Consider the following 16,516-nt stretch of genomic DNA (forward strand, 5'->3'; position numbering starts at 1 on the left):
AGCGTCTGCATGTGTTCAATGCCGCATGAAGTTCTTCCATGGTGAATGCAATCTCCATTTGCTGATCTCGTGCGACTGGAACATCCTGTGGCAATAGATTGATCGGTATAGAGATGTCGCCACCGATCTTTGCACAAAATTCCCCAGAAACATCAAGCTGTGAGCGACGTTGATGTAGCGTAGAGCTGACGCTGTTGCGGATGCGAGTGAATACCTCGAAGAGTCCTCCATACGGGAGACAAGGGCTTTCGAGGGTCTAGTGAGTCACAAAAATTCTTCCACCGTTGTTCATGAAGTTTGTGCATTCGACGCTGGACTTTTTTCTGAATGCGTCTGGATTCTCTGAGGTCCGAGATAGATTTCGTGCGTCTGTATTGTCTTTCGACACGTCGGCGGACCGCTCGAAGTTGTTCCAACTCTCGGTCGAGTGCCGTGCGTCTCGATTCTTTCGAACATATCTTCGTGGAAGTCTCTATTGCACAACTAATCACTTCTTCAATGGATTCCGGTGGTTCGTGCATGCACTTGCTCTCCACTGATGTCTGAAACTCTTCCCAGTCAATAAGTCTTGAATGTCCAGATGAAGGAGAATCGTCCAAACCTCTTACTGTCACGTACGTGGGGATATGGTCGCTGCCATGTGTTTCAATATCTGTGAACCATTGGACTTTCGTGACAATGCTATGCGACACTAATGTCAAGTCCAGGCAACTGCAGTAAGTTACTCCTCGGAGATAAGTAGGGCTGCCGTCGTTCAGCACCTGAAGCCCATGCTCTGATGCGAGATCAACTAGGTCCGTGCCTTTTCGATTTGTCCTGATGCTTCCCCACAATGGATGATGGGCGTTGAAGTCACCCATCAATATCCAAGGTGCTGAAGTCGTTGCAAATATACCATTCGATATCTGTTGATCTAGTCGACCTGACGGCGCTATATATGCGCCTATCAGCGTAAACGACAACTTATTCTTTTTAACAAATAGACACACGTAGTGATTTCCATTGTGAGACTCTACTCTTTGGAGAACGTAAGTGAGTTCTTTACGGATGTACACAGCAACTTGACTTCGCTCAATTCACGATGAAGAAACGAACGATTCATAGCCTGACAGACGAGGTATTTTTGAAAAATGCGGTTCACAAATGATGATGATGGGAAAGCTATTTTCGAAAATGAATTGTCTGAACTAAGGCATTCTTGACTGTAGACCTCTTGCGTTCCACTGAATTATGGAAGCACGCTTGACTTTTCCTCGGAAAGGCTAATGTGGTCTATGGTGCGCCATCTTGTTACTGAAGTCCGGCAAGAACTGGTTCTAGTGTGTACAAGATTTGCAGCGCGCATTTAGCGGCAGGGATCTGTAGACTATCCAATAGAGTGCGAATAACACTCATGAACGACCTCAATACAGAAAAGACTTGTACCTCTTGGGCGGACAGACTGCCTGCTGGGGGCATATTCATTGTTGACTGTCGATATTGTGGTTCCGTAGACACGTGTACCCGCGGTAGAGTGGGCCAGTCAGAGCCGGATGTTCTCTGTAGCGCCACAGTGTCTTCCGGCACCTCTGGACGTACCCCACCTGGTGGCGGGGGCGGGGGAGGTCTCTGTGGTCGTGGCGGCGGTGGTGGTGGCGGTGGCGGCGTTAGTGAAGGCACCTTCGCCACAGGACTGCTTTTTCGTCACAGGACCGCCGTCGACGTGAACGCCGTCGTTGAACAACCGTTACCGCTTCCTTTCGTGAGGATCCGTCTTTAACCATTTGTCTCAAAATGCTCCTCTCTTTCTTCAGTACTGGGCAGTCTTTGGACGAGGTCTCAGGGTTCCCGCTGCAGTTGCTGCGTTTTAGGAGAGTTGCTTGGCAAGCCTCTGCTTTGTGGGGTCGCGCACAACGTGGGCATGCTTGCTTGTTGTTGCACACAGCACTAACATGACCCAGTTTTAGACAGTTGTGGCACTGTAGTGGTCTTGGGATGTATGGTCGGACAACGTGACGAAAATGACCAACCTTTACATGTGATGGGATGCAATCACCTCTGAAGGTCACCTTGATGCAACGGGATTTGCCAAGCCGGCATACTTGCAATATGTCCGTTGCCCCAGTAGCTGGCTTTATCAGAACAGGAAGGTCTGCGTTCGGTATGGAAACATCAACGTCATAAATGACGCCTGTCATCGTGTCACTATCCGGCGGAATGTAAGTTCTGATATAGATGCCTCCAAGCTCCGTGACAGTTCGCAGGGTATGTAACACAACCGCGTGCTCAACGTCTATGGCCAAGATATTCTTCCGTGGGTTGAGTCTAATATCCTTTATCTCATTAGGCTTGATAGCTTCGAGACGCGCTGATATCACTTGCCTGTTCATGTTCTTCAGGTTGATCGAAGAGTCGACAGGAACAAAAAGTATGGTATGGCGTTCAGAACTGCACGCCGCCTACACGGCAGAGACGCTAGCTGGCGAAGACGCGCCGACCATTCTTCTTTTAGCTCTAGCTTCACTGCAGGAATGAAATCATCGTCGCTGTCTTCACTACTCGCCGTGTACAGTTCAGTGCTGTCACTGGTGCTGTCGTCCTCCCAGCTGTTGCGCTTCCTTGAGGTTAACGTCGAAGGTGACGCCAAGTCCGGATTGCGTACGGTGGGGCCTGGATCCATCGCTGCCTGCAGGAGAGCGATGATCCTCGGATAGAGCGTAGCCCCAGCAGCACATATCCGTGATCCAGTAGACAGCAGGCTACTCCACCTATGGGAGGCCTATCAGAGCTTGGAGAAACGATGGCTCAAGCAAAAATATAATCGTAAACTAAAACGCAAAATATCACAAACACTCCAGCTTGTAACTGAACACGCGGCCGAACTTTCATCGCAGCAATGGAACCAGATATGTAACCGGCTCGATGGTACTCTACATATGAAGAACTCTTGGTCCCTGCTTCGTCATATGTTAGATCCATGCTCCTCGCGATCTGAAAGTAATAAGCGAGTTACGAAACTCTTTTTTGAACTAGAAAAACAATGGCAAGACGTTGAAACTGCTCTTAAAACTACGTATTTCCCTGGCCCAAGGTGAGAATCGTTACCTACCTACAATGGTGCATCCAATGCAGACTTGGATGCACCAGTTGCAGAGGCGGAAATTTGGGCTGCCCTAAGCAAACATCGCACCACATCTGCTCCAGGACTAGATGAAATTACTAACAAAACTCTCCGAAATTTAGACTCCAAGTCAGTGGCAGCTCTTACCGATTACATGAATCAACAATGGGAGCAGGGCACGCTGCCCCAGGAATGGAAGTCAGCTAAGGTGACTTTCATACCCAAACATAATGAGCCGTTAGACCTTAATAATTTGAGACCGATCTCTCTTACCTCATGTACAGGAAAACTGATGGAGCATGTAATTCTCAATCGTCTTAATCGCTACGTGGAACAAGAAAAACTGTTTCTCTCCACCATGTACGGCTTCCGAGCGGGACTCTCCACTCAGGATGTCAGGCTGCACCTTAAGGAGGACGTGCTAAATCCTACTTTCGCACACATCACCAGAGCCATCCTTGCATTGGACCTGACTAAGGCTTTTGATAATGTTTCTCACTCCTCAATTTTACAATCTCTTAGTGAACTAAACGTAGGCTCTCGCACGCACAGGTATGTCTCTGCCTTTCTCAGCAATAGGTCCGTCTGCCTACAGTTGGGCACTTTCAAAACCGATCCCTTCATGCTAGGTAGCAAGGGAACGTCCCAGGGATCGGTTTTGTCCCCGTTCCTTTTTAACGTTACTCTCATACCGCTAGCGCGGGAACTTGCCCAACTTTCTTCCATCAATCACGCCTTGTACGCGGATGACATCACCATTTCGGTCAATACTGGCAACACATGGCGAAATCAAATCGAAGCTTCAGTTGGCCGCTGATTAAACACGCCAACAATATTGGGCTCACCTGCTCGGCGGCTAAATCGGAACTCCTAGTAATTGACTTTAAAAAGCAAGATACATGTCACATTCAAGTCATGCTTGATGACACCCCTATTCGCAGGGTCAATAAAATCAATATTTTAGGCTTTATTATTTCCGACAATGGCTCGAACGCTGACACCATAAAGTTATTCCGCACCTCAGCTCAAAATACAGCTTCCCTCATTAAGCGCATATCCAATCGTCATCGCGGCATGAGGGAAGCAGACACACGCCGCCTCATACAGGCTTTTTGCCTATGCAGAATTACCTAATCTATCCCCTACCTCTATCTCTCACTTACGGAGATCGAGCAACTTAACAGACTCATTCGTAATGCCTATAAAACTGTGCTCCATCTCCCTAAATCAACAGCCACGGATAAACTACTTTCACTTGGGGTGCACAACACTCTGGGAGAGCTTGTAGAGGCGCATCTTTTCAGCCAATATCTAAGACTATCACTCACAGAAACAGGATAGGTACTCCTGCGCCGACTTGGAATCAACGTTTCTGGTCACACCACAGCCACGCACGCAGTTCCCGTCACTGTTAGCAGCAACCTATTAATCCCGCCACTCCCCAAAAATTCTCACCCAGAACATAATCAGGTGCGACGGGAGGCTCGAGTCAAGTCCCTTCAGAAGCGCTTCCCTCCTAATTCTCCCGCAGTCTATGTAGACGCGGCCGAATATGTAGATCATCGAGCTTTCGCGGTAGCCGTCGTAGATGGATTTCAAAAACTGGTCGCTAGTGCGCCCCTTCCAAATTCGACAAAATCCCTGGAAGCAGAGGAGGCGGCAATTGCTTTAGCCATTGTTCCTTCCTCCGCTGAGTATATTTTTTGTGATTAAAAAACTGCAATTCGTAATTTCACCACCTTCCGAATTTATTCTCCGGCTGCTAAAATTCTTGAATCATCTCTTCCGCCTGATCGCCTCATCACCCTCCTCTGCGTCCCTGCGCACTGTGGACACCCATGCAACACGGCTGCTCACACCCAAGCCCGAGCACTCGCCAACCGGGCTCACTGCGACCTGCCTTCGCTTCGAAGTGCCAGGGATCGACTCCTCAGCTATCACGATATCACGCTATTTTACCGAAATTCCCGCCTAACGTATCCCCCGCCACATAAATCTCTCTCCAGAAGTGACCAGGCTTTGTGGCGCAGACTTCAAACGGCCACAGTAATGACTACTTTTCTTCTCTCTCTTTTTACACATGGCGAAACTTCGCCTCATTGCAACTTATGTCCTAGCACCAGAGCCGACTTCCAGCACATATTTCTTAATTGTCCAAACAAACCCCAGCCTCCGTGGCAAGGGTCAGAACACCAGGAGCGATGGGAGGCTGCTCTGCGCAGCTCGCAACCGGGTTTACAGCTCCGGCCAGTGAGCTGGGCCAAAAGGGTCACCGAAGCACAGCAGTGTCCGGCCACCTAGAGCGGCCCGAGGGCTCGTCGTCATCCTGATTCCACTTCCCCTACCACCCCCCCCCCCTCAAATGATTCCTTCGTGAATAAATAAAGTTGATTACCTACCTACCTCGGATAGAGCGTAAATTCACACAAAAAACATCAAAAGAAATAGGCAGCGTTCGGCAGAAATACACTTCGTCGTCGTCCTTGAACTTTTCAGTAGGCTGCCCTAGAACTTTCCTTTATCTAACATATAGAGTCTGCTTATATTTATGAACTCTAAATGAACAATCCTAGGCATTTCAAGAGTTTTTTACTTCGTCCTATACCAGTCATTAGGACTGATACAGTAATACGATTATTAACAATAAGCAGTACAAATTGCGTACAATTATCACTGTTTCATTGTTAGCTTGCGATGAGCTCAGCAAGTCAACTGTACTACTGTCTTGCACCTCTCAAACCACTTCCTCTCTATTAAGTTGAAATGAGCTCAGGACGTGTCCACTACGATGCCTAATGCATCTTTTATGCACACATTATGGAATCGATGTGTCGCAATACACAGCTCACTCACAACATAGATATTTTCAATGTTGTTGTTTTTTTCAGGGTGACGCAACTTTCCATTCTTGTTTTAAAGCACAAGGGCACGCACTATTCCCTGCAACTCTAATTGGGTGCTCTGTATCCACGCCCACAAGCTCTAGCTAATTGTCATTGCTGTAGCATTAGGCATACTCTATTGCTTTTATACATTCCTGGTTGTAAAATGCCCAATTCATACAGGGGTGTTAATGAGGAGTTACTGTTAATCATGTAGTGCAGCAAATTACCAGCAAGTTCCACAGCGGGCCAGGAGAAGGACAACGTATGCTTTCGCTGCCACTTTATTAACCTATATATTCATCAGCACTAATGATTTATATCTAAGCACCCTAAGCATACCAGCAGCGGATGCTGCATATGCCTCTAATCAATCATAGTCCGTCTTTTTTCGGTCACTTACACTCCGTGTTCGACGTCTCGCTTTTTGGCTGAATGCACACTGCTTTCATAATACTGGGTCACAATATGAAGCTTCAAAATTAGACATCTGAGCTCAGTGATACACGCGACATACAGAACAACCTGTTTCCATTATTCCGCAAAGCCCCATTTAAAGAAATGGTTGGGGCGGAGTTTCAGCTTCATAAGCGGCTTTGCTTCCTAATCATCAACCTGAACGGTTGTTTACCGGTCATCGCCGCGAAACTTTTTTTTCGCCTTCACCAGGCGTCGTTATCGCTGGATTAATTTGCGAAACTGCTGGAGCTCCCATTAGTTTAGCTTTCGTCATAATTGCAGAGTGACGCTCTTGCACAAAGAACGCAAGAATCATGCTCCTCTTTACCATCGTAGTAAGTAGCTTAGTCAGAGGCACTTGCTTCGTTGATAATTACGAAATGGCGCCGTTAAGCAAGACGAAAACTCAAAGGAGAATATGATTGATTGATTGATTGATTGATTGATTTTGGGATCAAACGCCCCAAAACCACGGTATGAATATGAGAGACGCCAGAGATGAGGGCTTCAGAATTTTTTGGCACCTGGGGTTCTTTAACGTGCACCCAAATCTGAGCACACGGGCCTACAGCATTTTCACCTCTATAGAAAACGCAGCCGCCGCAGCCGGGATTTGATCCCGCGAACTACGGGTCAGCAGCCGAGTGCCTTTGCCACTAGACTAACGCGGCGGGGCTAATAGCACACGAAACACAAGAAGCAATCTCTCAGCTGAAGTTTTATTCACACAGGCATAATATAAATATGTACGCACACGGGGACTCATACATATAAAACACGCGAAGGAAACAAGAAACATACAAAAAAGGACAAAAATTAAAATTAATATACCTATTCAGGTACAATGCTCAATGCTCCAAAGCTACAAATGGGAAGCTCATCTTATTTTGAATCTTCATACTAAGAGCCTGGAAACGATACTAGTATCGTTGAATTGCGGTTCGTATTACAACTGTTATCAGTGAAGGGCCTATACAACGCTTCCAAGCTTTATTTGTTTCTGAGCTTGACTCAATGGTTAAGGCAGCTTTCTTAACTGCTAAACTCGCACCAATGTAATAGATAATGTTTAAAACATGCATTTCTCAGGTCAAGATAGTGTTTAGAAAAAGTGGCTAACGATTTAGAGTACTTCGTATTCTCGTAAGGGAGAGCACAAGGCCATCCCGTTGGCCTCACTATATTGACAAAAGCTGTGGCGTGACGCAGAGTGTTTAGAAAAAGTGGTGAGTGATTCAGAGAACCTTTAACGCTACTATTAGAGGGCAAAGAGCCGTTCTAACAAACCCACTGGAATTTCAATTTACTGCGTTTGAACGAAGTGTTTACCGATTTACAGCAATTTGTACTCTACTATGGGGAAAGAGAAGAAAGATGTGGGCTAACTGTGTTGTCCTACGCGTAAAATTGGGCGCTGGAGAGCGTAGGACAATGCGGCCCTTGAAGTTGCACTGGTTACGGGCTTATTTGTACGTGCCGTTTTTCAGTAACGGATGCCTTGTAGACCCTGTGCTTCACGGCGATAAGTAATTTATGATGTGACAATCTGATCTATCATCAAAGTTATTTGTCATTTCCCGTGGCCACATTTCATAGTTCATTGAGTTGGCACGTTTGACCGTTGGTGCTGCCTGGAGCAAACGAAATGCTGTCCATGTAAGCACGTTGATGAAGGACTGATTCGCGGAATGATGTAGCTGAACAGTTCGTATAAAGTATTATGCATTAAGAAATAAAGACAAAAAATTGGCAGATCCCACTTACAGTGGGAATCGATTATATGCGAAGCACGAATGAGGAAGGTTGATATGTCACTTTAAAATTAGCGCAACGTTATGAGGTGGAGGTAAATTATGCCGTACATGACTTCCGTGTCATGATTATCTTGTTTAGATGTGTCGCTTACCTTCGTCATCTATTCACGTCCCGGGATGTCAAAGTTAGTATATGTGAAGCTAGCGAAACGGTGACAAGCACGCTATAAACGTAGTATGCAGCGATGTTCCTGTATGACGGGTGTGTCATGGTTATCATGTTTCCACCAGTCACATACCTTCATCCTTCATTGACGTCTCATAACACCAAATTTGGTATATGTGGAGCCAGAGAAACAGCCGCGAGCCCATCACGAAGGGACCGATATACTCCAAAGTGACGTTGACGTGTGCACACTCTATAGACTTCTCGCGTTAGCGAAACGCAACAACTCTATAGTCTCATGCCAGGCGCGACCAGCGTCAGTCTGCGCGGCCCGATGGCAACCGGTGCGAAATGCTACATGCTGCATTTCGCACCGATGCGTTACCCAGACAGTGCTGCGTCTGCCTCTTTTTGTGACGGAGGGACGCCGAACGCGCTGCAACGCGCATGCGCCAAAGCAACGCAGCGCGGCACGTGCCTGCGAGTTTATGGCAGGACTGGCGCCTGGCGTGGCCACGGCGGCGTCCTGTCACGTCGAAGTGTACTGGTGCCTTGACTGTGGCATGTGGTCATGTTGTCTCATGACACGCATCTCATGATTATCATGTTTGCACCAGTAAGTACCTTCGTCATCCATTGACGTCACGTAATGCCAAATTTGACATATTTGAAACTAGCGAAACGGCCGCGAGCGCATCATGAGTGTGGCATGCAGTCATGTTGTTACATGACACGCATGTCTTGATTATCACGTTTGGATGTGTCATTTACCTATGTTGTCCGTTTGCGTCACGTAATACCAAATTTGGTTCATGTGAAGCTAGCGAAATGGCCACGAACGCATCATGAGCGTAGCATGTATTAAATTTGCATGACACACATATCACGACTATCATATTTGCACCAGTCACATACCTTCGTTATCCATTCCCGTACCATAATACCAATTTCGGTATATGTGACGCTAGCGAAATGGCTGCGAGTGCATCATAAGCGTGGCATGTAGTCATGTTGTTACATGACACGCGTGTCATAATTTTCATGTTAGGGTTTGTCGCTTGTGTTCCATGCAATCATGTCATACCATACCAGTTTTTAACATGTCTTGCAAACGAAACCACCGCAAGAGCAGCAAGACAAAGAAATGTAAATCATGACATGTAAATCAAATGAAATGTAAATCATGACAAAACTGAACTTTACTACTGAAGAACAGCAGACCATGGTTCTTTGTCAAGCTTTCAGGCTCACTCGGAGAATCGAATCTAATCTCGAAGCAGGGGTGGCTCCAGTGTCCAAGAAATAAATAATTATCAAGTGACGCTGGGAATTACAGGCTGAAACAATAAAAACTGAAATGCGGCATCAAATAATTGTATCATTTTATCAACCTCATTTCACCATTGTTATTTCCCCAAGAAACATCTCATTCTCACTTCCCTAAATGTTTTTGACATACAAGAAGCCTAAGTACAAAATAATCACACGCCCACAATTCGCACTCTTGTTGTCAAGCGAATGGACTTCAAGGCACAAGTATTGGCTTACGCTTATTCGTGAGCCCTTACGTCGCACCATATTTTACTTGGACTAAACAGGATGCACCGCCAGGCCGTGCCTTCATCGGAGGTGCTGAAAGAACGGCATTGTTGTATATCGTTTTCGCAGACGCATAGACAGAAGAAAGAGATGCGAGAGATGTCCGTGGTGCAGTTGACACGACAAGCAAAACAAGGGTGTCGTGAAGAACACGAGTGCACAATACCGTTTTGCGTTGAAGAACGCAACAAAAAATGCAAGGATATAAGCCGTATATAACTGGTAGTGGCAGGCTTTAAAGCAAGGGCTTATGCCTACGTGAGCCGATCTCTCAAAAGCGCTGACGGGACTAGTCTTAAACATATCAAGGCGGCAAATGATGTTAGCCGCGAGATAGGTATGAGAGTGAAAGAGCATGACAGAGCAAAAAAAGCCCAACATTGGATAAAACTGAACGCTAAGATAGCGAGAATATTCGTTATCTATGGGCGAAAGACGGTATTCGTGATGAGACCGGATTGTCGCTCTAAATCAAAATATTTATTCTAGCTGCGCATAAAACTTTCATGCCGTATTAGGATCAGGAGCACCGTCTATATTCTTATCATACTAGCTCTCTAAATTCTTCGAGTAGGTGCAGAAATATTTCATGATTAGGTGTTTGAGGTAGATTATTGTTTCAAACAAGAAAAAGGGCTATTACTGAGTGAAATCTGAAAACAAAAAACTTTTTGTTTGCTCAGTCCTTAACGAAAATATAGGGTATACGTGAAGCTTTCAGTGCGCTTGCCTGATACAAAATCTCTTTCTTTCTTTCTTTCTTTCTTTCTTTCTTTCTTTCTTTCTTTCTTTCTTTCTTTCTTTCTTTCTTTCTTTCTTCCTTTCTTTCTTTCTTTTTTTGGACGTTAAATGCCACATATCAATCAAAACAATTCTATTCCACTGCGCAATGCTGCCTTCAAACCATACTTAAACGTTAGGAGTTGAACCTTAAGTTACGTGATTAGTAGCGCGACGGTTGAATCGCTCAAGGCAACAAGCTGATTTAGGCGTTCGCATTCAGGAAGGAATAGATAGTGGCCAACCTAAACGAAAATTCTGTATCCTGGACCAGCAATAACGTTTGCCATAACAGACACGGGCGATAACTGACAAACGTGCGATCGAGAGAGTGTGAGTTGTAAAGGAAAAATTGCATATCCAACTAGGCATGTGACCAAAGCACATTCGACGGTTGCATTTCCGTGCGGTGGCCATCGCCAGGTGTCCCACGTCAAACTTCACCACCGAAATATGAGTGTTACAAAATCTTCGCTCTATCAATCATTGGAAACAGATATGGAGGCCCGACATGTGAGAAAGATGGCGCAACGACCACATGCCGGAAGTGGTCAGAAAATTATATTGGCTATGGTGGCGGGACTCGTTGCCCACTCGCTAGAGTCGGGCGTAGTTCCCAACGGTTGTTGTCCCAACTGTGCCAAAGAAATAAACTCTCTGAGATACAATGTTTGAATGCGTAGCGCGCAAAGGTGTCTTGCACGCCGATCGGAGTCAATTAGGAGTCTCTGTTTTGTCGTGTGGTCAGAGCAAGATGACTTTATGCGCTCAACTCGTATTTTCTGTCACTGTGTTCGTATTGTGGCATCGCGCTAAGCACACAACCAATCACAACTAGCTGCCTTTACAATAATAATTTTGCCTTATCTCACCGCACAGACAGGAACGCGAGGTGAAGAAGCGTTCCTCAGATGGTAGCAAACACGATTTTTCTGGCGAAGAAAAGAAGTATTCAATTTCCTCTACAGTAACTTTCAAAGGGCCTGACACGTTTTTAGAGCAACTGTAGCACTTCTTCCCAGCTGATATGTGATTCTCTGCAAACGTTGTCAGCTTTTGTGTTCATTTCTCCTGTTTTGTTCAGTGATCTGCGATGGTGTCGCAGTGCAATACATCGTACCTGTTCCTTCGTCTGTGTACGCGCCGTTAAAGTCGGATTTGTTACCTGGTGCATTTCTGCTCACCTGACATGCTGTTACTACTATCCACTAATGTTTCCTCTCTCAAAAATACTTTGAAAGTTCAGAAAGTAAAAAGGAAAACTTTACGAGCTATAGATTTCGTGTTTTTAGGCAAGAATATCTGCTTTACTGCTCCTGCATCTAGGGAACTAAATCCCCTAAGGGTATTTAGGGCGACTGCTGCCTTTATTACGCCACGTTTTTATAATGTCTAATTGTATATAATAACGCGCTCCTGAATGTCATGAGGTGGCTACGAGCATCCAATGCAAAACACGCTCTGCAACCCGCAGCCAAGATTGTTCGAGAGCTTTCCAGTGCGGGATATCCTGCTAATCAGTTGTGATCTTATAGGTAAAAGTCCTAATGAGCCTTCATTCTTTCGCGACGAACTCAAATAAAGCTGACACTATCAGTAAGTACTACGTAATTTTGTCACAGGGGCTCAAAGCCGCGCCTCAACACGGCGTTAGTAGGCGGGCCTTGCCATTTAATAGATGACACGATAACGGGAATTCGCTCTGTTAGATCACAGACGTATTCACAATAACGTGAATGTGTGATAGATCTGATTGTATTGTCTCCCCCCAAAAAAGTGATAGCAAGCGACTGAATGTACACATATTTTCTGTAAGCTTTAAAAAGTCACATAAAAAACCGTTCATCGATTTCATACAGGTGAAGGGCTTCCTAAACACAATCTTTTGGCACGTGTTTTACACATAGAAGACGCCCTACTAGTTGCTGTCGCAACACCATTTGTGAATGCCGTTTAGGATACATAATCAAACACAGCGTGATTACCACTAAATTATAATAATGAACACAATGTGCAACGCTATGTGTATTTTCACGACGTAGCACATAGCCTATTGTACCACTAGTAGATAATTTGAGCTCCGTATTGTACAACGTGTTTTTAAGTTAAATGAAGAACATTTACGCATTCTGTTGACTCTGCATTTAAATAAAGATGTTATCGCGATCATTATATTCACCGCTATTGTCCCTTGATGACCGGAAAGTTTGCTGTCCTAAACAAACGGAAGGATAGAGGTGGACTTATACCTAAATATGGAATTCGAAAGACGGAGAAAGATAGAAAAAAAACAATACTTTTTGAGAACATTCGCACGTAATCGCTCCTGTTCACAGTGCAACATAATAATTGAAAGCTGCTAGTGCTAAAGCTTCTTCGATGTTATTTTCTTAACAAGTGTTTATCTAATTGGTTAGACTATTTTAGCGTGTACTTATAAAGTCTGTATCTCGAAATTAAAATGCCGAAAGCTATTGCTGCCCCAACAAACGCGGAAATTGGCCGTGTGCATTGTCAACACGAGCTGTATTGTTTATTTTATTATTAATATTTTTTATTATTTCATCATCCGCGTACATTGTACATTCCCGAGAAGGAAGGGTAGCGCACTACAAAATAAAATAAAAAACATGAAGCGCATGTCATGAAATCATAGCAACTGATTGAGGCTCCGCCGAAGTTCAATACTTTGAACATAGAAAACATCATGAAAAAGCTAATTATGGACAATGAATTTGATTTGATTAGACAGCGAATGCAATAACCAACATCGAATATAGGTACAACAAAACATAATTTAGGTAACTATTTATTTATTTATTTATTTATTTACAGGTACCTCAAAGACCCCAATGAGTGGGGTTTTACATGAGGGGTGTTGAAGCACGAAAATTACACAACTGATCAACAAACACAAAAAAAGAAAACAACAAAAAAAAAGAAAACAAAGAAAAAAAACTGCAAAAACTGCACGAGCGTATCACGAAAGGATATTAAGCACGCTCTGTTAATAAAAAGCATACAATGCCAACCAACGAAGCATACCAACGAAGCATAAAAAGCATACAATGCCAACCAGCGAAGCAGATAACACCACTAAGGATAATCGCATACATGACACAAAAATAATCAGTACAGAAGTTTTTCAACGGCAGCTTTGAACAGAGTCTGGTTTGTTTTGGTGACGACACTTTCAGGAAGGCTGTTCCATTCGGTGGCTGTCAGAACAGGAAATGAATTTAGATAGGCGGTCGTGCGCGCACGAGGTGGGTATACTGCTTTTGAGTGGTTGAGGCGATTCGATGGGTGGTGAGCAGTTTTTATGTGGAGGCTTTCGCATGATAACGAGTTGTAGAATTTGTGGAAGAGGCAAAATCGTGCTACTGTACGTCGTGTTTTGAGACTTGGCAATTTAGCTTTACGTTTAAGAAGTGTTACGCTTGTGTGGTATGATTAATCGGAAAAGATGAATCTGGCCGCACGGTTCTGAACGGATTCAAGGATGGTACTTGAGTTAGCTTGTGGTAAGTCCCAGACTGCACACGCGAATTCCAGCTTTGGGCGAACAAGCGTTTCGTAGGCCAATAATTTAACTGTGGACGGAGCCAGGTTAATGTTACGTCGGAGGAAGCCCAGCGCGCGATTCGCGTCACTGGTAATGCGATTTATGTGGGATGACCATGTAAGGCCATGAGAAATAAGAAGACCTAGATATTTAGTGGACGAGACAGGAAATATAGCGGAGCCACATAAAAAATATTTGTACGTGGAATAGGAGTGACGCCTGTGGAATGACATGATGGATGTTTTGTGACTGTTTAGCACCATGAGCCATTTGTTGCACCATTCGTCTATCTTCCTTAGGTCTTTTTAGGTTATTTAGTGATTGTTCAAGAATATTTGTAAATTCATTAGTCAGAGATGCTTCCTAATGAAGCAGGCTGGGAACTCCATTCATTACAAGCGCTTGAAAGATATGATTGGGCTGGTTTACTGTGTTGCAATGTTACTGTCTTTCAACGTGTGATCGTAAACCACGGTCAGTCGATGAACTCAATCCCTGATATCATCATCACTTCATCTGGCACCAGAATTTGTCATATCATCATGATATCGCTGTGGCGTGACATAACCTGAGTTTCCGTGGTGAAGTCATCATATGGTGTCGTATGGTGGATAGTGAGCGTATTCCAGATTCTCTGCAAATACTCTGATAAAAAGCTTCCAGCATGTCTGATCTCAGCAGCACTTCAAAAGTGCATTGAATGCAGAGCACTTTAAGATGGGTTGGTCACTTTAAAAGCTTGCGAACTCTTGTAGGCCCGTGTGCTCAGATTTGGGTGCACGTTAAAAAACCCCAGGTGGTCGAAATTTCCTGAGCCCTCCACTACGGCGTCTCATAATCATATGGTGGTTTTGGGACGTTAAACCCCACGTATCAATCATTCAAAAGCTTGCGAAGAAACAGCAGCTTGCTTTCGTATGATGGTTATTTTATTTAAATGCACCAGGAACCATGTCACTTAGTGTCTCTGCGATAGTTGTCTACATATCAAGAGATTTCTTTTTACATTGTAATTTCGGCAGTGTGATGCGTGCAAGAACAAAAAAAAAACAAAATACATTCTTGAACCAGTTTATTCTTCTTAGTTGACATTCTTAGGCCCAATATTTGCTGCAAACTAAGCGTTCACTGAAACCATCTTGTTTCTAGACCTGTTTTTTTAAAGATAGTACGAAGTATGTATTTACTGTGGCTAGTTATGGGGTAGCTATGATATATGTTTTTGGTGGGAATATGTCATGCATTGGTGTAACAGGGGAGACAACAAGGGTTACGACAGGACAAAAAAAAAAGACAGAACGGGTGCGTGATAATCATCAACTTAAAATCTTTTGTGAGCCGCTCCACGAGTGAAAGCAAGAGATTGAGTGAAGGGGTTAAAGTGGGAACATAAATATGTGAGAACAAAACTGGCACCGTATGTGCATGTAGGTCTGCCAATGTCATCAAAATAGGATAGTCTTGCGTGCAGAGAGAGTGAACAAAACATTTATTTGATGTTCTGCGCAGGAAAATCGGTGAATGGTTTTCTGGATGCGCTGCGTTAGAGGGGAGGCGAACGAGTGCATCAAGTAACGTCACACGTGAGACATGAGCGCCATCTGGCAGTTTTCTTGGTAAACGAAGCGCGCGGCTCTGAGACGGGTGTGCGCGCCCGTCTCAAGGTGATAAGGTGTAAAACGCAAGGCGACCGGTAGCTGCCACCACCGTGTCGTCTTCGCAAAGCGTTGGAAACACTCGCCTTTTCGTGCAAGCGTTGCATGGTCAGTGCAACGTCATAAGCGCAACGGTCCTTAAAATTACTTATGTATGCTTTTTCTAGTAAAAGACGCACATGCAGAATATATCCGTGTTGATATGGTGCCCACGACATTCGCAATCATTGATTTTTAATTTACGATTGCGCAAGTATGGACGCTAAATCTTGTGCAACTTAGGTGGGAGCTGCGGATGGCGTCGGTCGTTTCAAGTACCCGCTGTCGTTAAGAGTAGACAAACACGCAAACGTACTGAGAGTCAGACAGACAAAGAGACAGACAGACAGACAGGCAGACAGACAGACAGACCAAAATTTTTGCGTCGAACGTCCCCATGAGAGACTATCGTTTTTCTGAACCAGAGAAAACTGCAATAAAACATGCGCGTGTCAATATTGCGCGACCTTCCTCAGCTTGCTTGTCTTTGCAAGGACTGCAATGTCTCGCTTAGGAA

This window comes from Rhipicephalus microplus, chromosome 7 (assembly GCF_043290135.1).
Source record: "Rhipicephalus microplus isolate Deutch F79 chromosome 7, USDA_Rmic, whole genome shotgun sequence".
NCBI classification, from domain to species: Eukaryota; Metazoa; Arthropoda; class Arachnida; order Ixodida; family Ixodidae; genus Rhipicephalus; species Rhipicephalus microplus.